The following is a 19,053-nucleotide window of genomic DNA, read 5'->3' on the forward strand; positions in this document are numbered from 1 at the left end:
CCCTGACCCCGCCCCTAAACCTACCCATCACTGGGGTTTAGACGAATCGTACAAATTCGTACGAGTGAGGTCATACGAATTCTTACGAGTGAGGTTGTACGAATTAGCCACCTCGTAAAATAAGTACGAATTGTTCGCGAGAGAGCGTTGGAGAGTCAAATGATTTCAGTTCCCAGCTGATATAAACCATCTTAAACCAGCCCTTAGCTGGTTTTGATGGTCTTGGTAGTTCTCCCAATTTGGTCAGGTTTTGGTTTTTAACAGGTTTGGTTTTTTTAAACAATGCTTTCCAGGAATGAATATATTATTTTAATAATCAACTTGCATCATCCACTATGCTAGATTTTATTTTCTCAGCAGAATGCATTTTGGGATTTTCTTATGGGGATGTATTCATGGACAGTCGGTGTCCCATAATTTTCGTCATCAGTTCGCTGATGTCTGGTCACACGGTCCGCGTGCAGCCCGGACTTGTTCACGGACAACAGCATAGAAAAACAAAGGTTGGTAACACTTTATTTTACAGTGTCTTTGTTACATTACATTTAGTTACTATAGTAATTACTATATATTGTGCTTAATTACATGGAACTAACCCTAAAGCTAAACCTAATCCTAACCCTATAGTAAGAACATGTAGTTAATTATTATTACTCAGTACTTAAATGTGTAATTCCACCATAACACGGACACCTTAAAATAAAGTGTAACCCAAAGGTGTACTTTGAATGGCTTGCACAAATGTACACTGTACAGAGTATCGGATGAAACAGAAGTTGTGATAGTCTTTTCTTCCCTCTGTGACGAATGTCCAAGTGAAACAGCTTTTGAACAAGAACAAATATAGGGTGGGACTTTTGTCTATCTAGAATTGATTGGATGGTGATTGTTTGCTATTGGTGGATCTCATGTGAGTGACAGTTTGTCCCGCCCTCACGCCAGTAAACACGTCATCAGAGAAGAGAAGAGATTAGCTGCAAGATGGAGGGAAAGTTACTTTGATTAAAGTTTACGGGGGCACATGAATAAAAAAAAAAAAATGATGTGCACTGACAAATAATTTTATATAAATTGACTTTGTGTCACAAAGGGGAATGCAGAGACAGTCTGCTGTGAGTGACAATATGTGGGTTGTAAAGTTTTGTGTTTAAAGGATAATGTAAAAATATTAGTTAGAAGAAAACAACATAGCAATAATATATAACTTGTCATCGCAAAGAGAAAGTCTCTAAAAACTCCAATAAGACCATGTATTTTATCTTTGTGTGTGTGTCCTTGGCGGTAATATGAATATTAAGAGCTAATATTGACTGGCCAAGATTTTTTTAGTCACAGTTCATTGCTTGCCCAGGTTCATTACTCTCAGCTGTGCTGAAACTAAACAGATGCTCTTTTTACAGGCTCAGCAGCACCAGAGGAAAAAATGCCTGGCTACACTTTTTTTTCTGGTCATTGAAACCCATTTTTTGGGGGTATCTGTCCACTTTTGCCTCATACCAGGCAACAGTGTGCCAAAGTTCTTCGATTATTTTTGTTTTCATTTGATAGAGATATTAGTGTTTGATTTGACGCCCCCCTGAGGTCTGGCTCAAATACAAGACTTCTGTTTGCTCTTGGCCCTTCTGAATGACTTGAATGTCAAGTCATTTCTCTGAGCTGTGTCCTCACCACACTGTACAGGGAGATGGAGGTCAAGTACAACCATTCTTTTTCTTTTTGTATTTTAAACAAAACTTGCTTAAAGTTGTTGTCTCACACCTCAAGGTCAGTTTGTTCTGGAATTCAAACAAGTTTTGCTGAATGCACATATTGCCATACACTGAAAATCCGGTCGTATGTGTTCGCTGCTCATGAATAGGGAAGCGCTTAACTGACACAGATATTGTCTGATAATTATTTTTACTGACAGGAGGGGGAAGTTGGGGAGGAGGGGGGACAAAATGATCTATTACACACTGTCAGGGGAATTGTCCTGGCAGACACATGAAAGCAAATCATAGTTCCTTTGATATGGACATTTAGAGTCACCTGAGGAGAAGTTTGTATGCTTTACGCTTGGCCGCAGCTGACTCTCTTTCTCCATTTCTCTGAGAACAGCAGACATTTCTCAACTCAATATTTCATATTTAGAAAAGATACGTTGTGTACAGCACACTTTTCAGACAGTGTTTTGCAATAAGTGTTTGGCAATATCTTGGGTTTTTTTTTTTAAGATCTAATATTGTCGTATTTCTGTTAGGGTTTTATAAAATATCCAGTTTGGTGCTGAAACAGAAATTATTATGTATCAATTAATTAGTGAACAAGTGATTATAATCCTTTAAAACCTTAATAATATTAAAAGTAGAGTAGTAGTATTAGTAATGTGTGTGTGTGTGTGTATATATATATATATTTATATATATTTATATATTACTAATACTACAACTATTACTCTACTTTTAATATTGTTACATATAAATAATTATTTTCATATGTTATTTTAATAATAAATTCTTTGCTTCAGCACCAAATATTGTCAGAAATACAACCCTTTAATTTTGCCAGCTGACTTGCAGAAATGCAGTGTTTGCACAAACTTTCAACTAGTCACGTGCTTCACGAGCAGATAAGAGACCGAGACTAAAGTCCCGAGGGCTCTCGACGAGCACTGGCGTCTGCACTGATGGCAGAGCTTGTAAGGTTTATTGAGGGTCGGACATTAGTCATCCAGATGAAAGTAAATGTGAGAAGTCTTTTTTGATCTTTCACCAGTCAAAATTTAATCTGGACCCCAGGAGGCATCCTCCCTCAAATATGCTGGAAAAAAAGATTAATGCCACTATATTTGAAAATAATTTTCATGATTTACATACTGCTTGTCACACAGTAAACATGAGCATTTTAAAGCAATGTGATGTACCAATTTCACTTTCTGATTGACCTTTTAACCAGTGTTCTGACTCTGTAATCAATGCAACCTGCAATTATTGTTTAGTGAGCAAACTGGTCTGTAGAGAATACTAACAGACTTTCAGTTTCTGAAGTTATGGTTTATCAATCTATAAAACAGCTCTGGATCTGAATCTAAATTGATTTGACTATAAAGTTAATTTAAACAATATTAATTGATAACAACAACAAAAGGCTGTATTTAAACATGCCGATTCAGCACGTTTCAGGCTGAAGCTGTAATCAATGTTGTGCTTTATACAACATAAGCCAAGCGTCTTTATTTGTCTCATTCTCATAATCCCGTTCAGAAGGAGCTTTGCCGTCACCTCCTGTGGTGTTGCTATCTGTCAGTCTCTGTACAGAGACACTATTGTTGATTCGGATTTAGAGCGGAGAATGGCGCTTCACATCAGAACAAACTCAGTGTAAAACCTATGCACAAATTTTTGCTGTTCTCAGGATGAGAATGCGCTTACGAAAGCAGAATTCTTTGCTAAAAGAGTTGCATTCATGATTTCACAAGTAAAAGAGCACTGAGGATGATTGCAATACCCATTCAAATCTATAGAGGTCAGAATAACTATTTGTCCCTGATAAGAATATTGATGCTCAGGTTATTTCAGTGTGCTTATTTAAGAAAATAATATACTTGAGTGAATACATGTTAATTTGAGAAAATACGTTTTTTATTAAAATATTAAGAAAATAAGCATCGCTTTCCTGGTTAAACAAGGCAGGGTTAAAATGAAGATTCTGTTTATTTAAAAGAAAAATTTAAATAATTTACTCCTGTGTTACTTTCTTCTTCTGTGGAACACTAAACAAGGTATTTTTTAAAAATTTGTCTGCCCATACAATGAAATTCAATGGGGTCCAACACAGTATTGAACCCCATTGATATATTGTTTGGCTCAAAAAGACATATATATCTTTTATGTTTTGCAGAAGAAGAAATAAAGTCATACAGGTTTGGAAGGACATGACGGTGAGTATATTTTCAGAATTTTTAATTGTGGGTGAACTACACCTTTAAAGATGTCAGTTCTGAATAATCTAAACAACTCTAATCTGTGTTCCAATTTAGGGGATTACACACCCCCTATAGAGAGATTAACAGAGCCGAAAACTTTTGTGCCAATGCTTCCCCTTGCTGGGTGCACATGAAGCCCTGGGAGTTTAACTTCAGATGACAAATGAGACCGAGGGGACCACGGCAAAGCTGTCTGGAAGATGTTCACGCCACATCAGTCAACCAAGAGGTTCAGAGAGGGGAAAAAATACACTCGGGTGATCTGTAGGGTGCCGATGATGAAGTTTGCATGATTTTAGCTGCTCGTAAGTCAAATGACAAAATCTTTATATGTAAGCCTAAAAGTCATGATATGTCATGATTCATGATTTGGCGTGTATGGCATCCACATAAGTTCTGTCCATGTTTAATTACAAAAAGTGATTATACAAAAGTTTCCAAATAACAAAAAATTTAACTCAAATGACTGACAGCTAAATGCAAACTTGATGATTGGAAGGAAATGGATGGAAATGAGTTTAGCCCACTAAAAACAGTGAGAGAAATCATTTATTTTTTCACTTATTTTCATAGGTTACATTATCAATTGATTATTATTCTGACATATACACTCTTGAAAATTCACCCAAAAATGAAATTTCTGTCATTCATTTCTCACCCTCATGTCGTTTCAAACCTGTAAGACTTTCGTTCATCTTCAGAACACAAATGAAGATATTTTTTATGAATTCTGAGAGTTTTCTGTCCCTCCATTGACAGCTACGCAACCACTTTTACACTTCAAAAAGTTCATAAAGAGATCATAAAACTAATCCATATCAATTGAGCAGTTTGGTCCAAATGTTCTTAAGTCCAAATTAACCCTTTAAGGTTTTATTTTCCATTGACAGTTCCATAAAAAAAACCTTTTACATCAATGTGATCAATCTTTATAGTTGAAAAAGGATCATTAGAACTTAATTCTTTTTTTTTCTATCCTTTTTCTTTCTTTGGTAAGACTTTATTTCGATAGTCTACTTTAGACATTCTACTAACTATAAGTAACTTTGCTACTACATGTCTACTAACTCTCATTAGAGTATAAGTAGACTGTTAGGTGTTAGGATTCGGGTTGACATGTAGTTGCAAAGTTACTTATAGATAGTAGAATGTCTGTTGGGGCATCAAAATAAAGTGTTAGCAGATATTAAGCAGACAGTCTACTAAAACTAATGAAACTTAGTAGACATGTAGTTGCAAAGTTACTTATAGTCAGTAGAATGTCTAAAGAGGACCATCGATATAAAGTGTTACGCTTTTTAATAGATTCTACTTTTTTCTTTTTGTGGGTAACTACTGTACATTCAGTTGTTTTCAAACTGACATGCATAATGACAGACCAGGGCTGACTGGTGTAAAGGGGCGGAGTCCCAGTCGGCATCTGGCGTCTGTAAGTAAGAGGCTGAAAAGTGTCTCAGCTCTGCTTCCCGGTTCTCTCGACATGCTTGTGTCTGCATTTGGCCCGTCCCCCGTCTCCTAATGACGGCATCCCGACGCCTGACACCCCAAACCTACCATTCCATCTGCCTGCTTAGCATTTCCCCTCAATACTTAGCGGCACTATTTCAGTCACAGGGATTCCCAACTGTGACTGTTCCTCTATTGCGCTCTGTAGTTCTCTTCCCTTTGTTAACTAGGGCATGATTAGACGATCTGTCACTGATCTCTTTCAGTTGTTCTAGCACCATCCGTTTTAAGCATTTAAGTGTCATTTTAAGGACTGGTTTTAACACCGATGTGAGTCTTCTTTAACAACTGACATAAAAATCTGTGTCTCTCTTCAAGCTGTGATTGGAAATACTGTTTTGGGAGAAGGCTTTGTTATGCATAAGGTCAATAAATATTGTCGCTTATGTTAGGAGGTGATTGTGTCACTCAACCAGTAATAACTCTATTCACTGAAGGTGTTGTAACGTGAGCCGAGTGCCGGCAGTGCCAGTTGCACTTTAGGAGTATTTAGTTTCAAATAATGTCCTTTATTGGACTACACTATGGTGTCTTGCAACTCATATGATGTTTTATAAAATGTTTCAGTATCTCTTTTCTTGTGGGACTGTAACAACACAAGCAAGGCAAGTTTATTTAAATAGCAATTTCATTCATAGGGGTAATTCACCTTACATAGCCATGAAAAAAAATAAAAAAAAATAAATAAAAATAAATATATATATATATATATATATATATATATATATATATATAGTATAATTTACTATAATTATAATTATTATATAATTACATTTTAAATTATTTATAATAATAATTATAATTTTTAAATAGTTTATTATAATAATTATTATAATAATTTGGATAATTTAATCATCGGCATCGAGGGGGATAAAAAAATATTTAAATATTTACTTAATTTTTAGGATAGTGGTAGTTCAAAGTTAATTTTTTTTTTATTTTAAATTTAGTTTTACTGTAATAATAATAATAAAGATATATAAATAATAAAAATAAAGATTTATTTATTTATTTTCCTATTATTTTTCAATTAATTATTTATTAATAAAATAAAATTAATAATTCTTTATAATTTCATTTATTCATAAATATCCCCCATTCAAATATTTAGGGTAGTGGATGGTCGATCACTGTTTTCCAAAGTTTTTAAACTTTTACATTTAGTCCCAACAACATAGAATATTTAATTATTTTGTTGTTTGTAAGTCTTTCATATCATAAACTAAACTCTTGCTCTGCCTCTAAACAGCGTGAACAATATTCAGCTTTTAGTTCCAGTTTGAAAATGCTTTTATTTTTATAACACTCCCTTCTTGCTGTTTTTAAAAAAAAATATATATATATTTTATTCATGCACTGTAAAATGTGATCAGTAACTTGAAAAAAGTTAGGAAACCCATTGCCTTAAAATTATTAATTAAATAAACTTCATGCGTAATAAAAAAATTAAGTTATATGGAATTGTCAAGTTCACATAACATAATTTTTTCCAATACACATGAAGTTTATTTACTCAATAATTTTAAGGCAACGGTTTCCTCACTATTTTAAGTCAACTGATCACTTTTTACAGTGAATGCTTTCAAGTAGTTCTGCTGTCTTAATCATTTAAGCTTAGAAAGATTAGCATTGTTGAAAATTCTAGTTTAAGTAGTGTAATTCATGTTTACGTAACCACCAGTACTGAAACTATGGCCCCGTTTACAGCTGGTTTTAAAGATGTGTTTTGGTCGATCGGATCACAAGTAGACGAGGGAGACACATACACATTTACACCTGGTGTTTTAATCAGTCTCTTTTGTCCACTTTCAACCACTTCTGTCCTGATTTCTTCGAGGAGAGGGTCTATGGGCGGGTAAATGTATGTTTTTTTTTTTGTTTTTTCAGATCTTTCGATCTAATGGACAAAATAAGCTTTTGCTACCAACTACCAACTACCTCTGGAAGTGGTCGAAAGTGGACAAGCTCAAAACGTTTTAGATCCCGTTTACACCTGTATTTAGTGTCATCCAATTGTGATCTAATCGACCAAAACGATAATACCAGTTGTAAACGGCCTAAGGTTAGCAAGTATTCTTGTGGTTTCCCTTTAGTCTTTGTAATGATTATCAAGGGCAGTGCTGTCTACCGCCCCTCTCTCTCTCTCTCTCTCTCTCTCTCTCTCTCTCTCTCTCTCTCTCTCTCTCTCTCTCTCTCTCTCTCTCTCTCTCTCTCTCTCTCTCTCTCTCTCTCTCTCTCTCTCTCTCTCTGCTTCTCTACTATGTGAGCGTGAGGGGAGGAGCAGTGATTAAGCCAGAGGGAGGCTTTACTACACCAGCGTGTCAGATACACACTCAGTCTCATACAGAGCGGGTGTGTGAGCACTGTCCTACCAATCCCACATCCAGACCTATAAACAGCTGATACTGGCAGTCTCAAAGCTGGATCTATTGACAATCCCCAAGGACTCTGATTTCCATTGGGATTTCTTTTTTTCTTGTGAGGAACGTGCTGGAAAACTGTGTCTGAAAGAGAGTAAGTAGTCAGCGCTACTTGCTTCAGTGCCTTTAACCGGTTGCTGTTAATGATTGATTCGTGTCTGCGGGAAGTGTTTGGTTAGTGTGCAAATGAAAGGGTTTTATAGCGCCGCACTCCTGTTAGACGCTCCAGGCGAGTGGCGTTGCTGCACGGGGGTTTGTTATTGCAAGAGGCTGCTGGGACGGGACGGGAGGGATTGAGGGGGAGGGTGTGTGCTGACACAAGACAATCCCTCTACTGTAAGACCTTATCTGCAAGGTGATAGCCTGTTGTGGCGGATCACAGGACAGCGAGCTCAGTCTGCTTCTGTTTGCATGGGTGCCTCAAGTGCCTCAGTTTGTTTGGGTTTGGTTTCAAGCGATCAGTTTTGCAGGGTGTGTTGCAGTTTGGTTTGGCCGGTGCGTACGAGCTCTTTGGGGCTCTTGGAAAAGCTTAAAGCTCTGTCTCTTGATCTGTGGAGTTTGTATCTTTGCACACACTCTCTGCCAGCGGACGGGAGCGTATATGTGGCAGGCGGTGGTGTCGGCGCGGAGGAACTTTCCATGAACTCAGAACTTTGCAAGTGAAGGGAAAAATTGGAAAGTGAGAAGTGTGAGGTTGTCCATTAAAAGCTCATGTGGTTTTGGCATCTTTAGAGATCTGTGATTTGGTCAAGGGCATGTAGGGGAGTGAACACTGCAGGTGTTTGTCAGGAAATACAAACTTATAGCCTGTTTAGTCATTCATAGATTAGTGACTATCAATGTATTACCACCCTAAGCCTCCCACAGAAGTAAATATGAAACCATTTCAATGAAATATGGTCTTTTTTTTGACACGTGGGTTGGTTTTCTCAGAAAGAAAGTATTTAGGGTGGAATATTCATTTGAAATACTGAAACTGAAATTAAACCAATACCCTCATGAAAAAAAAAAGCCTTTACTTATTACGGAAATAACCTACTTTATTTTAAATTGATATTAAATGCAATAAGTGCTTTCTGGACTCAACACATCAAAATAAGTGTACTTGTATAAAGCGTGACAAAAGATTATTAAACCGTAATGATTTAAAATGTTCTTTAAAGTAAAACTTTTAATTTTGCATTGTTACAAAGTATAACGTTTTTTAAAAACGTGTTAAGAAACATGAAAGTGTACTCTCTTTAAGTACAAGTGGCCTTTTATTTCATTAATAATATATCATCTTTAAGTACCGTTTTGTTTAAAACATACTTTTAAGACGTGACGTACACTGCAAGTGCTCATTCAATACAATTAAGAGCAATATTCTTTTTCTCAAGGGTAGTTCAAAACATTTTCATCCTAATGTCCTTCCTAACCTGTATGACTTTCTTTATTCTGTAGAACACAAGAAGATATTAAGAAAAAATGTTTCAGTGTTTAAAAAAAAAATCTTTTGGAAATGTCAATGGGGTCCAACCTTGTTATTTTGGACCCCATTGACTTTCATTGTATGGACAAAACTGTTAAAACATTCTTCAAAATATCTTCTTTTGTGTTCCACAGAAGGAGGAAGGTCATAGAGGTTTCGAACAGTTTTGGTTTGCGCTTTAATAGAAAGACCCCAGCATTGGTCGTCATGGATGACCATATTTGTATTCATGTGAGCATGTGCAATCAGTGCAAATCTGCACATTACACTCATGTCCAATGAGAGATTTCTTTTCTTTTTAGCCAGCAGCTTGTTGGACAGCTGCACATGGAAGATAACCACTCCAGTCTGAGAATTGAAGGGAACGGTAACAAACGCAGCAATTTTAGCCATCTTCAAAGAGCTGAAAGTTCATGCCTTTACAATCTAGACCTACTTCTCTCTGAAGACTTGGAGGGAATGGTAATTTTTTTGAAAAGTTTTTGGAAAGTTTGGAGCCTGACAGTAGAGGTGGAAAAGATGAGATGAAAGAAGAGCATCAGGGAGAGAGGGCTGACTGCACTGTTAGCCTTTCCCCTGTGTTTTTCTTTGCTCTGATCCATAAAGACAGTAGCTGGCAATAGCATTCTGGCTACAGGAGCCTTGACAATGGTCGGCCTGTGTGAGGCTGTCAGAACGTGTTTGGTTAGTTGGTAAAAACCGGTGCCTGTTATATCAATAGTGCACAGCTTGACTGCAGCTCCTGTCACACACAATACAACACCATAAACTACTAGACAACAGGCAAAGTTACTATAAGTCAGGGAGGGCATATACAGTGCTATGCATAAGTTTAGACACCCATGCTAAAGTTGACTAAAAAGAGGAATAAAAAATCATCTTTTGGAAACTGAACTTAATTCCTTAATTAAAAAAATTAGGAAAAATCCAACCTTTAAGGACACCAATTTTCTTTGTGAATGAATAATGTATCATAAATAAATAAATGTTCTTCCTTAAAATACAGGGTGCATAAGTTTGGACACCCCTATGTTAAATTCCCATATTCCCAATTTTTTTTTTAGGATACTATGCATCCTGATAAAGTTCCCTTGGCCTTTGGAATTAAAATAGCCCCACATCATCACATAGCCTTCACCATACCTAGAGATTGGCATGGTTTTATTTCAGTTAACCTAATAGCTAGTTTGATTTGCATTGAGAGATGATCTTATGGAAAGTACCCCATGCCAATCTCTAGGTATGGTGAAGGCTATGTAATGATGTGGGGCTATTTTAATTCCAGAGGCCAAGGGAACTTTATCAGGATGCATAGTATCCTAAAAAAAAAATTGGGAATATGGGAATTTAACATAGGGGTGTCCAAACTTATGCACCCTGTATTTTAAGGAAGAACATTTATTTATTTACGATACATTATTCATTCACAAAGAAAATTGGTGTCCTTAAAGGTTGGATTTTTCCTAATTTTTTAAATTAAGGCATTAAGTTCAGTTTCCAAAAGATGATTTTTTATTCCTCTTTTTAGTCAACTTTAGCATGGGTGTCTAAACTTATGCATAGCACTGTAAGTCTTAGACAAAGTTTATAAGTCAGGGAGTGCATTTGAATGGGTATTTGGACAAGTTACCTGGCCCTTCTGAAACATATAGACATTTAAATAACTGCTTTAACCATTTTAAGCTGGTTTGCTGGTCTCACTTGATCTCCTAGTCTGGTCAGGCTAAGACCAGCTTGGAGCAAATAAGAATAAGATGATGCACAGAAAGAAGAACCTACTGACTTTGTAGCATTAGCCTGTTACATATTATGTCAAGGCAGGCTGTATCTCTTCGTAGTATCTTTACAGAATATAAAGCTCCCCATTCTCTGGCCTCTACGCACCACCTGTTTCTCATCCCAGTCATCAGATCCCAAGGCTATTTTTCCAGCTTTAGCTTCGATTCCTCCTGCTTGGCTGGCTACTATATACCTGCCTCTGCATGTGTATGTGTGAGTGTAAGAGATTTTTAACGTGGATGGATTAAAGAACTGGGTCAGTTATCGGCTCTGGTTGTAGAATCAAGGAATGTAAATAAGCACTAGTCTTATTTGCTTTTAGATTCTTCTGGCAGGAGCTCAAACTGAGTGTTGCAACACACTCTTGAGAGAGAGACACAATAACACACAAACACAATGTCTGACAGTTATAATGATGCTAAGAATGATGCTGTATGATTGTGCCATAACCGGCTGGAAAAAAAAAGAAAATAGCTGAAGCTGGTTTGCTGGTCTTTGTTGGTCTCCCAGCCTGGTCAGGCTCATCTGTTGGCTGGTTTTAAAGAGGTTTTGGGCTACTAATCAGGCTGGGAAAACTAGCTGGCCAGCCAAATGAAACCAGCTAAGACCAGCAAATCACCTTCGGCTGGTTTATTATTTTTATTTTATTCAGCAGGGACAGTTGAATGAGTGCTGGTCTTAGCTGGTCTCTCAGCCTGGTCAGGTTCGCCTGTTGGCTGGTTTTAGAGGGGTTTGATTACTTTTCTACTGGTCATACCAGTTGGCTACCCAGTTAAACTAGCTCCAGCTTTAACCAATTAAGACCAGCTTAAACTTGTCAACTGTTGTGTGAAGCAGTTTTTTTTTCAGCAGGGGTGACCATTTCCTTTCCATGATGGTCTTTTGGCTGGTTTTGGCGTTTTGGCACTTTAGCTGGTCAGTCTATAAGACCAGTTTAGATAAACACCAGTTTGGCCATCTTAAACCCGCAAACCAGCTTAGCCTGGTTTATCTTTTCTTTTCTTTTTTGAAGCATTGAGAGCTGCCAAAAACATCTTTTTGGCATCTTTTTGGTTTTATAAGATCTTATAAGGTCTCCCAAGCTGGTTTTAGAGGGGTTTTGTGCACTTTGTTTTCAGCTGGTCAGTCAGTAAGACCAGTTTGCTGCGTGGCAAGGCTGGTTTTGCTGATCTTATATGGTCTCCCAAGCTGGTTTTAAAGTGTTTTTTGCACTTTTCAGCTGGTCAAGTCTGTAAGACCACCTAAGACCAGAGAGCTGTATGATTGTGCTAACCATCTTAGGCTGTTTTTTTAAAACCTTTTAAGCATTGAGAGCTGTATGATTGTGCTATCCCTGCAGAAAAAAAAACATCTTAAACCAGACGTAGCTGCTTTTCTGGTTTTAGGTGGCCCCCCAGACTGTCTTTTGAGGAATTTTGGGTTTTGAAACATCAAATTAGCTGCCAAATTAGCCAAATACCAGGTAAAAGACCACCTAAAACCAGTTTAGACTGGTTTCATCTTTAGCTTCAGCAGGGAGAACATGCATAACCCACTGAAATAACTAATAAACGCATGATGTGTGGGTGACAGATAGTGGGAACGAGCGTCAGAAGCTCTGATAGGGTTCATGTGTTTTGAGTCTTGTAAAGCAAGCAGTACTTGAGGCCTGGGGGGAGATCAGCCACTGTGTTTTTACTCACTGCTGGGAAGTCTTTAAACATGCGTCTTTAAGGGACGTCACAAGCCTTCCCTCTGGTTTTCCCAGTCATACTCTCTCTCCCTCCCAGGGGCTTTTACGTGGGAACTTGTTCTGGAGCTGGAAACCGACCAAAAGTTAGCATTTGCCTGCTTGTCTCTCAGTGGCTTCTGACCCTGATAAGAGAAAGCGAGCTGGAAAGAAACAGAAAGAAATCCCATCAGCAGAGGGAGCTTTTTGGTATGACACAATATTTGAGCACATAAGTGCTCAATCTTTTGGAGTTTTAATGGTCGTTCACAGGCACATTTGAAGGGGGCAAGAATGCCTGTTTTCTTAGTCCGCTGCTGCTGCTGCTGTCACACACACGCTTTGACACCTTCTGTCTCACACCTGTTCCTCTTGCGTGTCTGCGCTTCATGTATTATGCAGGTCTATTTTAAACAGACTGGGACATTGAAGCGTGTCCGTGACTCTTACACTATTGAGAATGTGGTATGTGTGTGCGAATCATGTGTATTAGTTTGCATGTGTAGTTAAAATGGCATTCGTTAGTTAGTCCAGTTGATTAATGGACTTTAGCCAAGTCGTAACCCCACTGAGGACACGGACACATACATAGACGGCCTGTGATCTGATATCTTCTCAGAGCATTCCAGATTGTGGCCTTTACTCAACTAATGGCTTCTCATACCTTACCCTGACCATGCAGAGATTCACACCACAACTGTTCTGCTCCACTTCAGCAAACCGTTTATTGTGCTACCTCTGATACCTGATCTGAGCCGACAGGTTTATTTTGGAGATATTTAATGATTTAAAGCCACTGTAACCTTGCCAGTATGTATGCTGATCATGTGACTGAGAGGGAGTAAAGGGATGACCGGAACTGTAGCATTTAATATTTGCTGAGTGCAAGTTAGGACGCCTGCATGCTAAAGTTTACATTCCATTAGATAACACTGCAAATTGATTTCAGAGATATTGTACATAGAGCAATGTTTCTCAACCTTTTTACTCTTGTTGCCCAGCACAATATTCAAATATACAATATTCGTTCTTCAAGGTGCAATTTCATTTACCATTGTTCAGCAAATTTGTCTGTGAGTCGAAATCAAGGTTGTAAGATTTCCCCAACCAAATTTTGGCAACCGGTTCAAGTTGGGCACACGGATTTGCCACGTTGACCAACAGAAAGCGGTTTCGTTTGAAAGTGACTTTTGCTAAAGGTTTTCTAATGTGACTGCGCACAGTTTCACTTATGTGACTGACAATTTTCCTATATTAATAATCATTTATGAATGTAATCACTTAAATGAATAAGTCCTTCTGTGTTGGAAGTTTGCTGAGGCCCCCATGTGGGCCCTGGGCCCCTGGTTGAGACATAGAGGAAAAAGTTGTGCTTTTCAAAACCCATATGGCCACAAAAGAGTCCAGCAATGCCCCATTGTCACATTTTTTTAAGGCAGCCATTCACCATTTTTCTACCTATGCAGAAGCTTGAGCGTGTGTGTGTGTGTGTAACTGTACAGTATGTGAAGGGAAGCCAACTGGAACAATGTGCTTTAAACCAACAACAGCCTGAAAGCTTCCTGCGTGAAAAGTGGACTGCAGTCCAGGCATCCCTAACTTGTGCTTGTATAGAAAGAGGCGAAAGAGGTAGAGAGAGAGGTAGGATACGCTTGCTGTTTGAATGATTTATTAAAGTGGATCAAAGATGTGGCATGTTTATAGAGGCCGAGGTCCTGTACTTGTGCTTTAGATGTCGACGAACAGCTTTATTCGTTCTGTTGCAGCGATGACAGCATTTTGGCCTCTGCTGCTCATACAATAGGTACAATATTGGATAGGTAATCATATTGCATATACTGTCATCATGAACGATTTTGCATGTTTATATTATATTGTTTATAATTGCATCCTTATTTCACTAATGTGACTCCACCTTTAGATTAATTTAATAATCAATAATCATTTAATAATTACAATATTTTCTTTTAAATATCTGTGGAAGTTTGCTGTGATTGATTTAAGTTTTAATTTTAAGTTTAATTGAATAGATTTTTTTATTATTATTATATTTGATACATTCAGACTAGGGGTGGGCGATATACCGGTAGACACGATTAACCGGTAGAAATTGTCAATAGGTAGAGATTTTGACTATCGTCTCTGTCACGGTTACGTGGCTCACGTGACGTTGCTGTGCTTCGCAGTCACGAAAGCTTATCGTTTGCATGCGTTTTTTAAGTATTGTGGTTTAAAAACAAGATTTTAAACCACTGAAGGGCAGTAAGCAGCAAAATAACTCATTTCGCTATCTGTCATTGTTTCTCAGTGCTGTCTGAGAGACGTGGACACATGAAGCCACTGCTCATAAAGCTCTTAAGAACTGACCTGAATGTTTATTGCTGACTAATTGGGCTTGAATGCTTAAATACCGTACGCATACTTATTTGTCAAAGTGATGTCTTTGCAAGTAAACACAGTAATTTATGCCTTAAGTGAACGTAAACAGTTGAGAAAGAAAACACACAAGTATATTGGATCGGTCTTAAAGTGACAGCATCCAAATTTATTTTGGTACTCAAACAACAAGAAAGAGAAAAACTTAATAAGAATAAATGCATATTTAATTTAATCACTTTATACAATTTATGTAGTATATACATCAACATACAGTTTTTTTAGACCTTGACAACTTTCATTTCTAGGTTAGCAAATTTGTATGTCTCATTTCTGTTCATCCATTCAGGTGTAGGTCTTCTGGCCTTATTATAGCTTTATTTTCTATATAATCAAACTGTTGGTTGATGGTGTTTTCCAAATTCCTTAAGTCTGTAAGACCTTTTTTCCTGTATTTTTGAACATTTTCTGCATCATCTACTGCTAAGAGCTCAGTGCTGCTTCAAAGAGCTGTAGAGAGATGGGCCTTTATCCTGCTATCAGGACTGTAATATGAGTGAGATCAAAGCATGCGTACTTATATGTCTGGCAGCTGAAAATGTCTCTCATGTCTGTTGAAAAACATTCTGCTAAGATTTTAATTTCCCTTTTGATGTTGCATGTTCTGCTGAAAAGGATCAGTTGTACTGTACCCAGCTTAATTTTGGGATCGAAGCAACGAAAAGCTCTATATCTTCTGAAAATGATCCAAATTTGTCTGATTTTCAGATTAACCTAGAAATGAGAGTGATAACAACAGGCTACGACTGGTCCTCAGTACAATCTCAACACTCATCAAGATTTATGTCTGGTTCCTGGCAATCTGAAGTGTTGGATCAACTCCTCTGGATCTTAAACAAAAATGACCAGCCATGTGAATCAGGTTGAGTTGTCAATTGGCACAGAAACACCAGATTCATTTGCCTGTAACGCGTAATTTCATTATCATCTTCCGTCCCATCAGTTCTGACCTGCATAACCCGAGCTGGGTGGTGCAATCACTATTGAATTACAAACTCAGTCACACCTCAAAGGTGAAACTAGAACATGTATTTTGGTACTTCCTTTCATAAAAAGCCCTTCATTTAGTATTTTGCTTCCTCACACCTCTCCACAATAATATGCTCATGAAAAGCGTTTCCTTTAAGCAGCTTGTAAAAGAGGTGGTGTTGGAACTTGTTGTTTCATACTGGATTAACTGGACTTTCATCACGTCTCAACTTGGGCTGTGGTAAATCTTTCTGAACAGCTACCCACCAATTAGACATCAATGTTTTGTAAATTGCCATCTGAGGGACCGTTTACACAACACCGTCTTCAACTAAAAACTTTAAACTTTTTATACGTTTTGGCCATTCATTTACACAACAGCATTTTGTGGGCCTGAAAATGCAAACTTTTGAATACGGGTTTAAAAGTGAAAATTTTGTGCAATTCTGCTGTCTCTTTAAGACCTGATGCACGGATCCATTATACTGTTCCATTATACACATGCGTTTTCTTTCTCAATTGTTTACGTTCACTTAAAACATAACTGACTGTGTTTTGTGTGTATTTGACTGTTTAAGCGCAATAATCAGCGAAAAAGAACTCAATTTAGTAGTGAGAGGTGGCTTTATGTGCGCGCACTTTGGGTGTGAGCACAAAATATGTGGAAATTAGTGAAATTATGCACAATTCGCTCAATCCCACACCGAAATTCAAGCCCTAGAACACCAACAATATTCATTCGGAGCAAATGAAACGAGTGAGTGAAGGGAGGCAGGTTTGTGTGTCGACTTGCTGTCAGAGAGATGAGAGAGCGAGAAAGCTCAGCTGGCAACGTGTAGCCTATCTATTCTGTGGAAAATGAGTATTGGGAGCGTTTCAGTATCGATATGTGACGAAAAATCTATATTTTTGACAACACCACATTGGACTTAGTTAACTATTTCAGATGTCTTTTTAAAAGACTACAATTGAAAAATGTATATATTATATATAAAAGTCAACCAGCCAAAGTGGCTAGTAGGAGTGACTGCGTTACACGCCACTGCTGAAATCCACTGACCCGCATTTGGTGGGTTGGTGGGTGTTAATGTCATGTCCTGGAGCTCCATTAAAGTCTCTGTGTAAACTACAAAAATGCGAATTCGTGAAAACGGTGACGTCATGCACTTACACGTTCAGTCTATAGGCATGCGTGAGTAATTGACAACCAATACAACAATGGCGGACTACAGGACTGTGTTTGTGCTGCTCAAGATACTGAGTTTAAGTGTAGATTTACTGCAGCACTACAACGACCAGCAGAGACGCATCTTTTACATACGGCAAATTCTAACATCGCCAACTACACAACTCTGTGTGAAAAGGGATTGTTTTGCCAATGTAGACGTCTATATACGAAAAACATGAAGGAAAAACCTTTCCAATTTTAAGTACATCATTGTCGTGTAAACACCCTGATCCACTGCAAATTTCCTATTGGGGAGTAGTAGTTAGTAAATTGGGTAAGTAAGTAGTTAGTAAATTGGGCTGTTAATAAAGCTACCTTAATTCAGTCTCCGTAATAAGTAAAATGACTTATTTTTCAGAAGGGGAGGTAACATTCTTATGGATGTCTATCTCTAATTGGTATCTCTAATTAATGTTTCCTCACACAGAAACGTGAATCATATATTTTTCAAGAGGTTAGCATTATGCTAGTGAGCTGCCAATTTGATTGACGTGACCCATGTCGGCCCGATTAATTATGGGTCAGCCCGTCCTCCAGGGTCACAGCCCGTCGTCTAGGACTTAAATGTGCGTGGAGTGGAATTTACTCAAAATATCTTATAGTTGTGAGGGATTGTTTGGATCACAGGAATGATTGAGATGCCGCTGCCTGGGTGACATTGCGCTCTTTGGCCCTAGAATGAGCGTGTTTCATTGAGCCGCCTGCAATGAGATCACCCACCAGTCAGTGTTTGCACGGGGCAGGCTTTAGTTACGGCAGAGTAAAACCCCAAATGACCCTCAGGTTTCTTTTGTAACAGCGTGAGCACTGCATGAATAAATTCCCGCTACCAGTGAATCAAGAGCTCCTGCTAATAGTCAAAATGCTGATCCAATTGCAAAGTGCTGCTGATAGATTTTGCATGCATGGTTTTGAGAGATTTAATCTCAGTAATGGGTATTTGAAGTTTGCTGTCTAAAGCAGAGTGCATTTCATCTCATCGACAAGAGCTCTTGTCAGGCAGAGCACAGACTGACTGCAGTGTTGGGACTCACAGCCATAGAAACGGCTTGCCGCAGTCTTTCCGCCTCAACTCTGTTGGGGGATTATGTCATGCATTCAATCGTTTGGATGCTTTTGGGTTGCTTCCAAACGAAGGGTAGTAATTAATGGTAATCAATCTTTGATTAACAGTAAAGGGTTATCTAGCTGTATGTGGAAAGCCCACATAAAATGCTTTTTAGATTCAGATCAGCCATCAGATTCAGCAGAATGTGAAAATAGAGATCGAAGAGATGAGTGTGCTCTGATGCACGTAGAAAAGTGTAGACCATCACTTAGATAAAGCTCAGGATTCCAGGTTTAGTGTTGTTGTTTTTTTTTTCATTTTTTTTTTTTTTTCATTTATACATTTAGTTGATTTTAGTGATCAGGTGAACCTGAAGTAGCCTTTTTTATTTTATTTTATTTTATTTTATTTTATTTTATTTTATTTTATTTTAGTTTAGTTTATGTTTTTTTTTTTTCATTTTTTTTTTTTTTTCATTTATACATTTAGTTGATTTTAGTGATCAGGTGAACCTGAAGTAGCCT

General features: G+C 37.8%; 1 protein-coding gene across 2 annotated transcripts in view; it reads left to right on the plus strand.

The window, feature by feature from the left end:
- sema4ba (sema domain, immunoglobulin domain (Ig), transmembrane domain (TM) and short cytoplasmic domain, (semaphorin) 4Ba) overlaps positions 1 to 19,053 on the plus strand; it is a 114,563-nt gene that overhangs the window by 48,296 nt on the left and 47,214 nt on the right. The window contains exon 1 of one of the 2 annotated variants that reach the window (XM_079874619.1): positions 7,760 to 7,984. The exons of the other annotated variant lie outside the window; for it this stretch is intronic. The gene's annotated coding sequence lies outside the window, so the exon portion shown is untranslated. Of the gene's footprint in view, positions 1 to 7,759; positions 7,985 to 19,053 lie in introns of those variants that run through there. 2 annotated transcript variants of the gene reach the window in all.

Source organism: Squalius cephalus (genome assembly GCF_949319135.1).
Source record: "Squalius cephalus genome assembly, chromosome: 6".
NCBI classification, from domain to species: Eukaryota; Metazoa; Chordata; class Actinopteri; order Cypriniformes; family Leuciscidae; genus Squalius; species Squalius cephalus.